Source organism: Panthera pardus, unplaced genomic scaffold (genome assembly GCF_024362965.1).
Source record: "Panthera pardus isolate Hobbes unplaced genomic scaffold, ASM2436296v1 HiC_scaffold_6, whole genome shotgun sequence".
NCBI lineage: Eukaryota > Metazoa > Chordata > Mammalia > Carnivora > Felidae > Panthera > Panthera pardus.
Window position 1 is genome coordinate 69330262 of NW_026526991.1, and position 16111 is coordinate 69346372.

A 16111-nucleotide genomic window follows, 5' to 3' on the forward strand; every position below is an offset into this window, starting at 1 on the left:
ACAGTATTCGCAGCAATTCATTGACAATCATCGAGAAGTTTAAATAAACTAAAATTCATCTGTTTTCCACAGAAAAGTTTTGATTTCACATAGAATTCTTTTAGAAGTAATTATTTATAACATTTGGGAATTTAAAAATCAATCTATTATGTGTGTTTGAAAGAATGTGAGAACAGCTCATCAACTTTGAAAAGCAGTAATATGCATACAAATCACATAAAAGGTTTATAATAAGAAGATTAAGTATCACTAAGCAGAAAAAGAAACACAAAATACAAGGGCACAGTTAAAAATAAAATGGGTACATCTTAAAATAAATCTTTTCAGCAAAGTTAAAACAGTAAAATATGCTTATGTAGGGAAAAAGTTGTAAAACTGTGAAATCATCATATTTTCACTTCATTACATTTAATATTCTATGCATACCATTATAATAGAATAATTATACCTATTTATCAACTGTGGTAATAAGAGCAGATATAGTTAATGGATTTAAAAAATTTTAAAGTAGTTTTAATTATATAAACAAAAATTAGTTTTTATAAGCATGTATGTATATGTGTGAATATGTATTTAGAATCGGTAAACAAAGTAACTTTGTGAAATTAAGCTACTTTTGGCTCTAATCCTTACTATGAGACCAGAGTCTTTTGACTTCCATACTCTGCAATTGTATTTTGCATATTAAAAAAAGGAACATGTAGATGCTAATCTTCTCCAGTTTCCAGCCCAACTTGGGTGGTATTTTATTTTCACTTCTTGTGTGGATACTTTGATGGTTCACAAATCAAAAATGACTATTCACAGTCCTATGCTGTTTATCTCCAAAAGGCACTGGCCAGGCTTGTCTGGCATTAGGGAAAATGAGGTAAAGGCAGCAGAACTGCCTGGGCCTGGAAGTGGAATAGTTGCCCCTTTACTCCCTTTTGTCTCCCAACAGCTGTTCTTAGCTCTGAAAAACGTCCTTGCCTTTTGAAGAATTACATTGGGTTATCACCCTTCGTTCCACCACACTGTAAGCATCTACAATCCTTCTAGTCACTTGTCTGTATTCACTGAAGGTTTTAGCATATCTCTTACTGCTTTTCAGATGACTGCATGTGACTCAGTGACTTGTCATCAGTGTTGGTCATCTCTGTTTCCACATGACTGCTTCATCCCACACCCTGAAACTTCGGTTCATCCCTGACCTTGTCCTCTACTATGACCTTATTCTTCACTACACCCAGGAACCTATGTCCATAGAACTTGTCATTACCAGAAAGACAAAATAAAAAAACACAACACCCAATGCCCTCCCACCCTCACAAAACTAATGACCCCCCCCCCCCCCCACCCTGCCCCTGCCATCTTAGTCAGTTTGGGCTTCTATAACATAGTATCATGGACTGGGTGGCTTAAACAGCAAACATTTGTTTCTCACAGTTCAAGAAGTTGGGAAATCCAAGATCAAGGCACTGGTATATCAGGTGGTTGATGAGGGCACTCTCCCTGGTTTGTAGCCATTTTCTCATATCCTACATGGCTGAGAGAAAAATCATCTCTCAAGTCTCTTCTTTTTTTTATTATTATTTTTAATGTTTACTTTTGAGAGAGAGAAAGAGAGACAAAACATGAGTGGGGGAGGTGAAGAGAGAGAGGGAGATACAGAATCTGAAGCAGGCTCCAGGCGTTCAACTGCCAGCACAGAGCCCAACGTGGGGCTCAAACTCATGAACCGTGAGAGCATGACCTGAGCTGAAGTTGGACACTTAACTGACTGAGCCACCTAGGCACCCCTCGAGTCTCTTCTTGTAGGTATACTTATGCCATTCAGACAGCTCCACTCTTATGACCTAATTACCTTCCAAAACCCCATCTCCTGATACCACCACATACGAATTTGAAGGGGACACATTCAGTCCATGACACCTTCAATAGCAAGCATGCAGCTCTCTACAGAGTACCACCTCCTATATTTTAACTCCGATCCTCAAACACTCTGAATTTAACAATTCTTTGATCCCACGGGGATTTTTAATTTATTGATCCTACCAACTTTTTCAGTTATCATTTACCCTGTGTACTTACATGTCTTTTTACCCCGCTTAGATTCCATGGCTAATCATTATAATCACTCCCTTCCACCTAACCTCAACTTCTTGCCCCTCTGTTCCCCTGTTGTACTCACTGGTAAAACCCAACCATACTTAGGTACAACTCTGTCTGCTCTGTGCATGCTCCTGCTGGAGCTAAACTCACAACTACACAACCATACAATTTAAAATTTATGACCACAAATCTTAAGACAGAACTCCAACACTTACCTAGCCAATTCACTTCCTCAATTCTTTGAGAATCTTAAAAAAAATAGTTTCCTTTCTCTTTGAACATAAAAAGAACTCCTGTGCCACTCACACACAGTGGATATTTTTATTTACTGTACTAAATGGAACAGTAAACAGTTAAGAACTCTCTTATTTTCCTTAGGAGTGCTGACAATACTGACTCCATCTTTGGCCCTTCATCTTGCACATGTTTGCATAATGACCTACCTCACGCAGGACTATATGTTCCAGTATCCTTGGAGGTTAACCCATGTCTTGACTGCAATGCAGAAAGGCTTTTTCTGAGAATCCCTCTAGTGCACAGATGGCACCACTTTATTTTTAATTAAAATTTTTTTGAGTGTAGTTGAAATACCATGTTACATTAGTTTCAGGTGTACAACTTAGTGATTTTCCAAGTTTATACATTATGCTATGTTCACCACAAGTATAGCTACCATCTGTCCCGTTACATCACTATTACAGTATCGACTGTATTCCTTATGCTGAGCATTTTATTCCTGTGACTTATTCATTCCATAACTAGAAACCTGTATCTCCCTCTCCCCTTCACCCATTTTGCCCAACCTCCCACCCCCTCCCTTCTGACAACCACCAGTTTGTTCTCTGTACTTATAGTTCTGATTCTGCTTTTTGTTTATTCATTTTTTTTATTCCATTTATAAGTAGAATCATATGGTATTTGTCTTTCTCAGTGTGACTTATCTCACTTAGCATAATACCCTCTAGGTCCAGTCATGTTGTCACAAGTGGCTCATTCTGATCTTTTCTTATGGTGGTGTAACATTCCATTGTGTATACACATATATATACCACATTTTCCTTATCCATTTATCTATAGATGGACACTTAGGTTACTTCCTATCTTGGCTATTGTAAATAATGCCGTATGTAATGTAAACATAGGGTGGATATACCTTTTTTAAAAATTTATTTACTTTGAAAGAAAGAGCATGCTCGCACAAGTTAGGGGAAGGGCAGAGAGAGAAAGAGAATTCCAAGAAGGCTCTATGCTGTCAGTGCAGAGCCTGATGTGGGACTGATCTCAGAAACTGTGAAATTATGACCTGAGCCAAAATCAAGAGTCGGATGCTTAACCAAATGAGTCACCCAGACACCCTCATGTATCTTTTCAAATTTGGTAAATACCCAATACTAGAATTACTGGATGTTATTTCTATTTTTTTGAGGAACCTCCATACTGTTTTCCACAGTGGCTGTTCTAATTTACATTCCTACCAGTAGTGCCCATGGGTTCCTTTTTCTCCACATCCTCACACACTTACTGTTTCTTGTCAATTTCACTGTAGCCATTCTAACTGGTGTAGGTTGATAACTCATTATGGTTTTGATATGCATTTCTCTGATAGTTAGCCACATTGAGCATCTTTCATGTGTCTGTGGCCATCTGTATGTCTTCTTTGGAAAAATGTCTATTCAGGTCTTCTGTGCATTTTTTAATCAGATTCTTTTTTTGGTGTTGAGTTGTAAAGTTCTTTAAATATTTTGCATATTAATCCCTTATTTGATCTATCATTTGCAAATATCTTCTCCCATTTAGTAGGTTGTTTTTTCGTTCCTTTGCTGTAAGTTTTCTTATTATTTTAATCTTTATTAATTTATCTTAATTCCAATATAATTAACATGCAGGGTTATATTAGTTTCATGTATATAATATAGTGATTGAATATTCTATATATTAGTGCTCATCAAAATAAGTGTACTCTTTTTTAAAATATTTTTTAATGTTTCTTTTATTTTTGAGAGAGAAAGAGTCAGAGAGAGAGGGAGTACAAATGGGGGAGGGGCAGAGAGAGAGGGAGACACAGAATCTGAAGCAGGCTCCAGGCTCTGAGCTGTCAGCACAGAGCCTGACATGGGGCTTGAACTCATGAACTGTGAGATCATGACCTGAGCTGAAGTCGGACACTTAACTGACTGAGCAACCCAGACACCCCATAAGTATACTCTTAATTGTCCTTCACCTATTTCAAACATTCCTCCATCTGCCTCCCCTCTGCCAACCACGTTTGTTCTCTTTAAGAGTCTGTTTTTCAGTTTGTCTTTTTTGTTCATTTCTTTTGTTTTTTTAAATTCCCTAAGAGTGAAAACATGTGGTATTTGTCTTTTTCTGACTTATTTCACTTAGCATTACACTCTCCAGATCCATCCATGTTGTTGCAAATGGCAGGATTTCACTCATTTTTATGGCTGAGTAATATTCCATTGTGGACACACACACACACACACACACACACACACACACACAACACATCTTCTTTATCCATTCATCTATCAATGCACACTTGAGTTGCTTCCTTATCCTGGCTATGTAAATAATGCTGCAATAAACACATGAGTGCATATCTTTTCAAATTGCATTTTCATTTTTTTAGGGTAAATACCCAGTATTTACTGGATCCTATAGTAATTGTATTTTAAATTTTTTGAGGAACCTCCGTAATATTTCCTACAGAGGCTCCAACAGTTTGCATCCCCACCAACACTGCATGAAGGTTCCTTTATCTCTACATCCTCGCCAACAATTGTTTGTGTTTTTTATTTGAGCCATTCTGACAGGTTTGATGTGGTATCTCATTGTGGTTTTCACTTGCATTTCACTGATGATGAGTGATGTTGAGCATCTTTTCATGTGTCTGTTGGTCATGTGTCTTCTTTGGAGAAATGTCTGTTCATGTCTTCTGCCCATTTTTAAACTGGATTATTTAGGGGGGTGGTTTGTGTTGAATTGTAGAAGTTTTTTATACATTTTGGATATTAACCCCTTACTGGATATGTCCTTTGCAAATATCTTTTCCTGTTCAGCCAGGTATCTTTTTGCAAAACTTTTCATTTTGATGTAGTCTCAACAGTTTATTTTTGCTTTTGTTTGCCTTGCCTTAGGAAACATATCTAGACTAATGTTCCTATGCCAATGTGATAGAAATTACTGCCTATGCTCTCTTCTAGGATTTTTATTGTTTCAGGTCTCACATTTGAATCGTTAATCTATTTGGAGTTTATTTTTGTGTATGATGTAAGAAAGTGCTTTAGTTTCATTCTTTTACAGGTAGCTGTCCAGTTGGCCCACCACCATTTATTGAAAAGACTATCTTTTACTCATTGTAGATTCTTGCTTCTTTTGTCAATAGATTAATTGACTATATAATCATGGGTTTATTTCTGGCATCTCTATTCTGTTCTGTCGATCTTTGTGTCTATTTTTGTGCCAGTACCACACTGTTTTGATTACTATATCTTTGTAGTATATATTGAAATCTGGTTTTATAATACATTCAGCTTTGTTCTTTTTTCTGAGAATTGTTTTGGCCATTCAGGGTCTTCTGTGGTTCCATATAAATTTTAGTATTGTTCGTTCTAGCTTTTGAAACATGCTGTTGATGTTTTGATAGGAATTTCATTGACTCTGTAGATTGCTTTGGGTAATATGGACATTTTGACATTAACTTTTCTAATCAAAAAGCATAGAATATGTCTCCATTTGTATCATCTTTAATTTCTTTCATTGGTGTTTCATAGTTGGAGTACAGGTCTTTCACCTCTTTGGTTAAACTTATTCCTAGGTATTTTATTATTTTTGGTATAATTGTAAACGGAGTTTTTTTAAATTTCTCTTTCTGTGTATAGAAACACTACCAATTTCTGGGTATAAATTTTGTATATTGCCACTTTACTGAATTTATTACTTCTAGTAGTTTTTTTTTCCTTTTTGCTGCAGTTTCAGGGTTTTCTATGTACAACATCATGTGATCCACAAATAGTGACAGTTTAACTTTTTATCACTATGGATACCTCTTATTTATTTTTCTTGTCTGAATGCTGTGGCTACAAGTTCCAGTACTTTGTTGGATAAAAGTGGTGAGAGTGGATATCACTGTCTTGTTCCTGACCTTAGGGGAAAAGATCTCAGCTTTTCACCACTGAGTCTGATGTTTGCTGTGGACTTTTCATATATGGCCTTTATTATGTCAAGCTATGCTTCCTCTAACTCCACTTTGTTGAGGAGTTTTTTTTTTTTTTTTATCATGACTGGATGTTGAATTCTGTCAAATGCTTATTCTACATCTATTGAGATGATCATATGATTTTGTTTTGTTTTGTTTTACTGATACAGTGTATGACATTGATTTGTGAATAGTGAACCATCTATGCATCCCTGGAATAAATCCCACCGGAATGTAGTGAATGATCTTTATAATGTATTGTTGTATGAGGTTTGCTAATATTTTTTTGAGGATTTTTGTATCTCAGGGATACTGGCCTGTAGTTTTCTCTTTTGTTAAAAAAATTTTTTTACATTTATTTATTTTTGACAGGCAGAGAGATAGAGCACAAGTGGAGAGGGGCAGAGAGAGAAGGAGACAGAATCCAAAGCAGGCTCCAGGCTCTGAGCTGTCAGCACAGAGCCCGATGCAGGGCTTGAACTCACAAACCGTGAGATCATGATCTGAGCCAAAGTCCGACACTTAACCAACTGAGCCACCCAGGTGCCCTGCAGTTTTCTCTTTTTGTTGTATCTTCACAGAAGGCACTACTTAAGATATATATCCTTTGACTACACCACAATGTCTCTCACTCTATAAAAGCTGTGGATTAAGGCCTAGACTGCAGAGAATAGCTGCATAATGACATGGGTTATCATCTGCCCAACCCCTATCAGTAAGTTACCCTGAATAAAACTCTGTGTAAATGGTATAGAGTTGCTTTCCAAATCCGAAGCAGGCTCCAGGCTTTGAGCTGTCAGCCCAGAGCCCAACATGGGGCTCGAAACCACTAGCCGTGAGATCATGACCCGAGTCAAAGTTGGACGCTTAACCAACTGAGCCACCCAGGTGCCTCAACATTGGGTTATTTTTAAGTCCAGGAGCATGCTATAATAGCTCCCTTAGAAAATGAAAAATCCCTCACACATTTCCATTCAAATACTGTTCTATTACTCTGCTCCCCTTTAGAGTCAAACTCTTCAAGAGATTTCCTTAAATGCACTGCCACTCTCTCTTCACTTATGATATCCTTTGAACCCATTCTAATCAGGCTTTCATTTTCATGACTAGACTAAAATAATAATTGTTAAGGTCCTTGAAAATCTCAATTTTCCCGATCTAATAATCCATTTTATTTAAGAAAGTATTTCCTACAGGAGCACCTGGGTGGCTCAGTCAGTTAAGCGTCCAACTCTTGATCTCAGCTCAGGTCATGATCTCACAGTTGGTGAGTTCAAGTTCTATGTCGGGCTCCACACTGATGGTGCGGAGCCTGCTTGGGATTCTCTGTCTCCCTCTCTCTCTCTCCCCCTCCCCTGCTCATTCTCTCTCTCTGCCTCAAAATAAATAGACATTTAAAATATATGTTTTCTATTTAAGAATTAAAGAAAAGAATTAGGCAAAAGAGTTTGGTCTAGAAGCCTTAATGGTCAATGTGATCCAGGAACTAGCAGCATCTTCATCACCTGGAATCTTATTTAAAATGTAGATTCTCAGACCCATCCCCAGCCTTGGGAAATCTCTCTGAGCCTCAGTTCATTCATCTCTAAAACAGGTAATAGTCAATTCTTGATCCCCCTCTTACTCAACCTAACTGCAGCAGTGGACGAGTTGATTCTCTTTCCTTTTCGAATCACTTTCTTTACTTGGCTTCTGGAATGCCACATGGTACTAATTTTCTCTTACCACCTGCAAGTTCTTATCGGTCTCTTGCTAAATACTCTCCTACTCTGTGACCTCTAAGTGTTGAAGTTACCATGGCATGCTTTTTGACTACTGTCCTAACCAGTGTGAGCACACAGGTTATAAACGTTTCTGAGATGTGATTCCTGGAGGTTCCTGGTCATCACCTCTAGCTTCACACAACTTTGTCTGTTTGCCTCTTCAAGTATACAGCTATTATAATTTTTTATGTAGTCGGTGACATAAGAAAGATTAGAAAGCACTGCCCTGGATGATCTAACCCAATTATATTGTTTTAAATACCACTTACATATTGATGATTTCCAAATGTATATATTGAGCTTCAATTCTCCCCTGAACTCCAGACTCCTGTATCTAATGCCCTAAGCAACATCCTTACCTGTATGTCTAATAGGCATCCCAAACTAACACACCAAAGTGATTTCATAGCACCTCGTAGCATCTCATGCAACTTAGATAAAAATAAAAGGAGTAATCCTTGACTCCTAATCCATCAGCAAATGTAAGAGCTAAATTCAAAGTAGTCCCCAAGTATGACCACTTTTTATTGCCACTATTACCTCAACCCTAGGCCATGCCACTGTTATTCCTCATATGGACCACTTCATTTCTCTTCCAACTCCCTCCTTGGAGGCTGGAGTGACTATTCCATAATATAAACCAAATCATGTAATTTCCTTGTTTTGACCTTTCATTAGGTCATTGCACATCACACTTAGAATAAAACTGAAAGCCTTTCTGATGACCTATTAAACTGTAAATGACCTGGTTCCAGGTTATCTCCCAATAACATTTCCATTAAATTCCCAAATATCCATGCTGCATCCACACTGGCCTCCTTACTATTCTTAAAAACCAAGTACGCACTCACCTCTGGCCTTGTACTTGTCGTTCCTCAGTGTCTAGTCCCTTTTTGTAGGTGGGTGCAGAGGTGAGGTGGTAGAAACAGCAAGAGACTGACATCTAATTTTAAGAAATTGCCACAGTTATGTCAACCTTCAACAAGCACTATCTTAATCGGTCAACCATCAACACTGAAGCAATACCCTCCACCACTAAAAGCAATAATTCACTGAAAGCTAGGATGATTGTTAGCATTTTTAGCAACAAAGTATTTTTAAATTAAGGTATGTACATTTTTCAGACATAATGCTATCATACACAATAGACACAGCATAGTGTACATGTGACTTTTATATGCACTTAAAACCAAAAAAATTCATTTGACTCATTTTATTGTGACACTCACTTTTATGTGTGATCTGGAATTGAAGCCACAATAACTCTGAGATAGACCTGTAAAATAAAAACAAAACCTACTGATATAAAACAACTAGAAATTACAGGATACAATATGGCATTATTCTTTTAAAATACATAGCTTGGGTTTCAGTTTCAATTCTTCAATTTGCATCTTCCCAAGACCTCATCTTGGCAGATGAGGGAAAATTGGCAGAAGTAGCCACAAAGCATCTCTAGAGTGATACCCATGAAAGTCAGATGATAGCAGATTTCTACAAGATACAACTCCATTAGAAATGATTACACAATTCAAAATTGCAATACATAAAAAAATAATATAACAGAAGCAAAGTTCATATGACAAACAAAACAATAGGTATAGGACAAATTTCATGAGTTTTTATAACCAGTGGGACTTAAAGCCTATAATTTTAAAAATCAGCATGCTTGGCTCTGGGAGAGCCAGGAGAGCAAGAGGGAAACTGAACTACCACCCTTAAAAAGACAGCACAAATAACAGCCCCTCGAGATACAGGACAGAAGCAACAGTTTGGAAAAGGCCTGGGGGCATAGAGAGGGAGTTATTTACTAATCTCAGAATGTGTCCTGGAGAGACAGAGATCTCTGGAAGACTCCTGCAGAAACAAAGGAGCTAGCAGGTACCATTTCCCTCCCCAGGCCCCAGCATAAATACATGGTCATCTGCAGGAATCAACATAGCACATAATTCATTACCTAACTTGCTTACACCCTGCCCTGTCTGGCTTTGCAAATCTGTCTTCTCCAGCCAGGCCTGCCTCAGTCCTGGTGCTATGGGTTCCCTCCACACAGAAAACCAGTATGAGCCATGCCAGCACTGTCTCCCTGCCAGCACACTTTATGTAACGTTGGTCCTAGCAGTATGGTGGCAGGTCCCCTCTGGTGGAGGACCAACATGCAACCTTGCTAAAACTGTGCATCCGAACCTCACATGCTTTTTGGGATTGCACCCTCCACTACAGTCTTGGCCAGAGCCCATTCAAACCAGGGCCACAATCCTGGCAGTATGCAAGCATCTCTGACAGTCACTCCAAAGTGACTTCTGCCATAAGGAGAGGGAAAGGCAACCACACATACTAGTCAGACTGTGGCCCCAGCAGTGGGCTGGGGTCAGACAGCTGGTCTGTTATAGGCCCTGCCCACCAATGAAAGCTTCTCAGGGGACAACACAGGGAAAGCACCTTGTGGTATGGTGCTACTGTGTCTCTGCAAATGCCTGGTCTAACTCAATTCAAGCTCAAGGCAGCTCTAGCCTAGTCCACTATCATCGCAGGGACCAAACTCTGCCCAGAACAGTCAAAGAGAGCCATTGCAGCTGACTGGACTGAAGGAAAAAGCAGATCAGCCCCAACAGCAGAGTGCAAATAACACACATAGGAGACATCCTAAACTGCCAGCTTCTGGTAACCAGGAGACACTCCATTGCAAGGCCACTACAGGACCTCTTCTTCATAAGGCCACTATTTTCAAAAGCAGAAGTGGCTGACTTTCATAACATACAGAAAGAGACAGAGGAATATGTCCCAAATGAAAAAAAAAGGGCAAAACCATAGCAAGAGACCTAAGTGAAACAAAGATAAGTAAGATGCCTGATAGAGAATTTAAAGTAATGGTCATAAATATACTCACTAGACTTGAGAAAAGAGTGGAGGGCATCAGTGAGACCCTTAACAAAGAGATAAAAAAGAACCAGAGATGAAGAACACAATAAATGAAATTAAAAACATGCTAGATGAAATAAATAGCAGACTACAGGAAGTAGAATGAATCGTAACCCAGACGACAGACTAATGGAAAACAGTCAAGCTGAGCAGGTGAGAGAGGAAAAAAAATATGCAAAATGAGGATAGACTTAGGGAACTCAGCAACTCATCAAGTATACTAACATTTGCATTACAGGGATCCTAGAAGGAGAAGGGATAGCAAAGGAGGCAGAAAATCTATTGGAAAAAATAATAGCTGAAAACTCTCCAAATCTGGGGAAGGAAACAGAAATTCAGATCCAGGAGCCACAGAGCCCCCAACAAAATCAACCCAAGGAGGTCTATACCAAGACACATAGTAATTAACTGATGAAAAGTACTGATACAGATTGAATTTTAAAAGCATAAAGAAAAAACAAAACAGTTTCATAAAAGGGAAACTCCATAGGCTATCATCAGATTTTTCTGCAGAAACTTTGCAGGCCAGAAGGGAGTGGCATGATATATTCAAATTGCCAAAAGGGAAAAATCTGCATCCTAGAATACTCTATCCAGCAAGTCTATCTTTCATAATAGAAGAGATAAAGAGTTTCCCAGATAAACAAAGGTTAAAAGAATTCACAATCACTAACCATCTCTACAAGATATGTTAAAGGGGACTCTGAGTGGAAAGGAAAGACCATATGTGAGAACAAGAAATGTAGGAAGCACAAAGGCAAAATCAGCCAAGGGACTCCCACCATCTATCTAAAATGTAGGGGGGGGGGGCGTGCGAGGGGGGAGGAGTAAACAATGTGTTCAAACTTACATGACCAACAACTTAATATAGACTGCTATATGCAGAAGACATTATATACAAACCTAATAAGGGTAACCACAAATCAAAAACTAGTAAAAGATATGCAAAAAAAAAGAGAGAAAGGAATCCAAGTATATCACTAAAAAAGGCAGCTTATGGTGAGACAAGAAAACAAGGAAAGAAATGAATAGAGAAGAATTACAACAATAACCATAAAACAAGTAATAGAATGGCAATAAGATGGCATAGAATGGCAAAAGATACACATCCATCAGTAATTACTTTGACTGTAAATGGACTAAACACTCCAATCAAAAGACACAGGGTGACAGAATGGATAAAAAACAAGACCCATCTATATGCCGCATACAAGAGACTCATTTCAGACCTATGACACCTGCAGATTGAAAGTGAGGGGATGGAGAAACATCTACCATGCAAATGGCTATGAAAATAAAGCTGGGTTGGCAATACTTATATCTGACAAAGTAGACTTTATAACAAAGACTGTAACAAGAGACAAACAAGGACATTATATAATCACAAAGGGGGACAAACAGCATGAAGATATAACAACTCTAAATATGTATGCACCTAGAACAGAATCGCCCAAATACATAAAACAGTTAATAACCAACATAAAGGAACTGATAGTAGCACATTAATAGTAGGGAACTTTAACACCCCACCTACATCAATGAACAGATCATCCAAACAGAAAATCTATAAGGAAATGATGACCTCAATGGCATATTGGAACAGATGGACTTAACAGATATATTAAGATCATTCTATCCTAAAACAGCAGAATACACATTCTTTTCAAGTGCACATGGAATATTCTCCAAAACAGATCACAATATTAGGCCCTAAAACAAATCTTAACAAATTAAAAAGACTGAAGTCACACCATGCATCTTTTCTCAACACAAAGCTGTAAAACTAGCAATCAACCGCAAGAAAAAAATGTGGAAACAGAACAAATACAGGGAGGTGACATAGCATACTATTAAATAATGTATGAGTCTACCAAGAAATCAAAGAGGAAATAAAAAAATACATGGAGACAAATGAAAATGAAAACACAATGGTCCAAGATCTTTGGAAGGCAGCAAAAGTGGTCCTAAGAGGGAAGTTTATAGAAATACAGGCCTACCTCAAGAAGCAAGAAAAGTCTCCAATAAACAACCTAACCTTACACCTACAGGACCTAGAAAAAGAACAACAAACAAAATCCAAAACCAGTAGATGGAAGGAAATAATATGGATGAGAACAGAAATAAATGATATAGAAACTCAATGAAACCAGGAGCTAGTTCTTTGAACAGATCAACAAAATTGATAAATATTGAGAGAGAGAGAGAGAACTGAAACAAAATCACAGTGTAAAAGGAGAAATAATAACCAACACCACAGAAATACAAAGGATTATGAGAGATTATGAAAAATTATATGCCAGCAAATTGGTCAACCTAGAAAAAATGGACAAATTCATAGAAACATAGAACCTCCCAACAATGAAGTAGAAAGAAATAGGAAATTTGAGCAGACCAATTACCAGCAAGGAAACTGAGTCAATAATCAAAAAACTCCCAACAAACAAAAAGCCCAGAACCAGATGGCTTAACAGGTGAATTCTATCAGACATTTAAAAAAGAGATAATACCTCTTCTTCTCAAACTATTCTAAAAAATAGAAGAGGAAGGAAAACTTCTAAATTCATTTTATGAGGCCAGCATTACCCTGATACCAAAACCAGGTAAAGACACTACAAAAAGAAAAAGAGAACTATAGGCCAACATCTCTGTTGAACATAGGTGCAGAAGCCCTCAAGGAAATACCAGCAAACCACAACGACAATACATTAAAAAGATCATTCATTATGTATGGTCAAATGGGATTTATTCTTAGGATACAATGATGTTTCAATATTCACAAATCAATCAACATGATATGGCACATATGTAATGTAAAAGATAAGAACCACATGATCATTTCAGTATATGTAGAAAAAGCATTTGACAACATCCATTCATGATAAAAACTCTCAACAAAGTATGTTTGGAGGGAACATACCTCAACATAATAAAGGCCATATATGAAAAATCCACAGCTAACATCATCCTTAATGGGAAAAGCTGAGAGCTTTTCCTCTAAGGTCAGGAACAGGACAAGGATGTCAAATCTTACCACTTTTGTTTAACATAGTACTGGAAGTCCTAGCCACAGCAATCAGACAGCAAAAAGAATAAAAGACATCCAAATCAGTAAAGAAGAAGTAAAATGTTCACTATTTGCAGATGACATGTTACTCTATGTAGAAAACCCAGAAGACTCTACCAAAAAACTACTAGAACCCATAAATTAACTCAGTAAAGTTACAGAATACAAAATCAAAGTACAGAAATGCATTTATATACACCAAAAATGAAGCAGCAGAAGGAGAGATTAAGAAAATAATCCCATGTACAACTGCATCAAAAATAGGACACCTAGGTATAAAACTAATCAAAGGGGTGAAAGACCTGTACTCTGAGAATTAGAAAACACTGATGAAAGAAACTGAAGCTGACACAAAGAAATGGAAAGATATTTCATGCTTATGGATTGGAAGAACAAATATTGTCAAAATGTCTATACTACCCAAATCCATCTCACATTTAATGCAATCCCTATCAAAATACCAACGGCATTTTTCACAGAACTAGAACAAGCTATCCTAAAATTTGTATGGAATGACAAAGACCTCAAATAGCAAAAGCAATCTTGAAAAAGAAAAACAGGGGCGCCTGAGTGGCTCAGTCAATTAAGCATCTGACTCTTGCTTTTGGCTCAGGTCATGATCTCATCGTTCGTGAATTCAAGCCCCACGTCGGGCTCTGTCTGCATTGGTGGTGTGGAGCCTGCTTGGGATTCTCTCTCTCTCTCTCTCTCTCTCTCTCTCTCCATTTCTCTCTGACCTATGCTCGCCCCCTCTCTCTCTCTCTGTCTCTCATAATAAACAAACAAACTTTAAAAAAAAAAAGAAAAAGGAAAACAAAGCTGGAGGCACCACAAGTTATATTACAAAGCTATAGTCATCAAGACAGTATGGTACTGGCATAAAAATGACACATGGATCAATGGAACAAAACAGAAACCCCAGAAATAAACCCACACTATATGGTCAATTAATCTTAAACAAAGCAGGAAAGAATATCCAATGGGAAAAGGACTGTTTCTTCAACAACTGATGTTGGGAAAACTGGACAACACACAAAAGAAAGAAACTGCACCACTTTCTTAAACCATACACAAAAACAAATTCAAAATGTATTAAAGATCCAAATGTGAGACCTGAAGCCACAAAATTCCTAGAAAACAACACAGGCAATACCTTTTTTTGACATCATGCATAGCAACTTTTTTCTAGATTGGACCCTGAGGTAAGGGAAACAAAAACAAAATAAACTATTAGGACCACATCAAAGTAAAAAGCTTCTGCACAGAAGAGGAAATAGTCAACAAAATTAAAAGACAACGTACTGAATGGGAGAAGATATTTGCAAATGATATATCCAATAAAACAGAGAAAGAACTTCAATAACTCCACACCAAAAAAAAAAAAAAAAATCCAATTTAAAAATAGGCAGAAAACATCATTAGGCATTTTTCCAAAGAAGACTTATGGATGGCCAACAGACACATGAAAAGATGCTCAACATCACACGTGGTCAGGAAAATGATGACTCATCAGAATGGCTAAAATCAACAACAGAAATGACAGGTTATGGCAAGGAGGTGGAGAAAAAGGAATCCCCTTGCACTGTCGAGAATGTGAACTGGTGCAGCCATTGTGGAAAACAGTATGGAGGTTCCTCAAAAAGTTAAAAATAGAACTTATGATCCATGAATCACACTACTGGGTTTTTACCCAAAAAATACAAAAACATTAATTCAAAGGGTACATGCATCCCTGTGTTTATTGCAGCATTATTTACAATAGCCAAAATATGGAAGCAGCCCAAATTTCCATCAATAGATGAGTGGATAAAGCAGATGTAGTATACACACACATATTCTCTCTCTCTTTGTCTCCCTCCCTCTCTCTCTCTCTCTCTCTCTCTCTCACACACACACACACACACACACACACACTGGAATATTACTCAGCCATAAAAAAGAATGAAATCTTGCCATTTCCAACAACATGGATGGATCTAGAGAATATAATACTAAGTGAAATAAGTCAGTTAGAGAAAGACAAATACCATATGATTTAAGAGACAAAACAAAAAAAGCAGAAAAAAAAGA

At 37.6% G+C, this 16111-nt stretch overlaps 1 long non-coding RNA gene across 1 annotated transcript in view; it reads right to left on the reverse strand.

Moving 5' to 3' along the window:
* LOC109249000 (uncharacterized) overlaps positions 1 to 16111 on the reverse strand; it is a 56595-nt gene that overhangs the window by 31993 nt on the left and 8491 nt on the right. Inside the window, exons 2-3 of the long non-coding RNA XR_002072398.2 lie at positions 9285 to 9331; positions 8907 to 8998 (exon numbers count right to left, since the gene is read on the reverse strand). This is a non-coding gene — a long non-coding RNA (uncharacterized LOC109249000). The remainder of the gene's footprint in view (positions 1 to 8906; positions 8999 to 9284; positions 9332 to 16111) is intronic.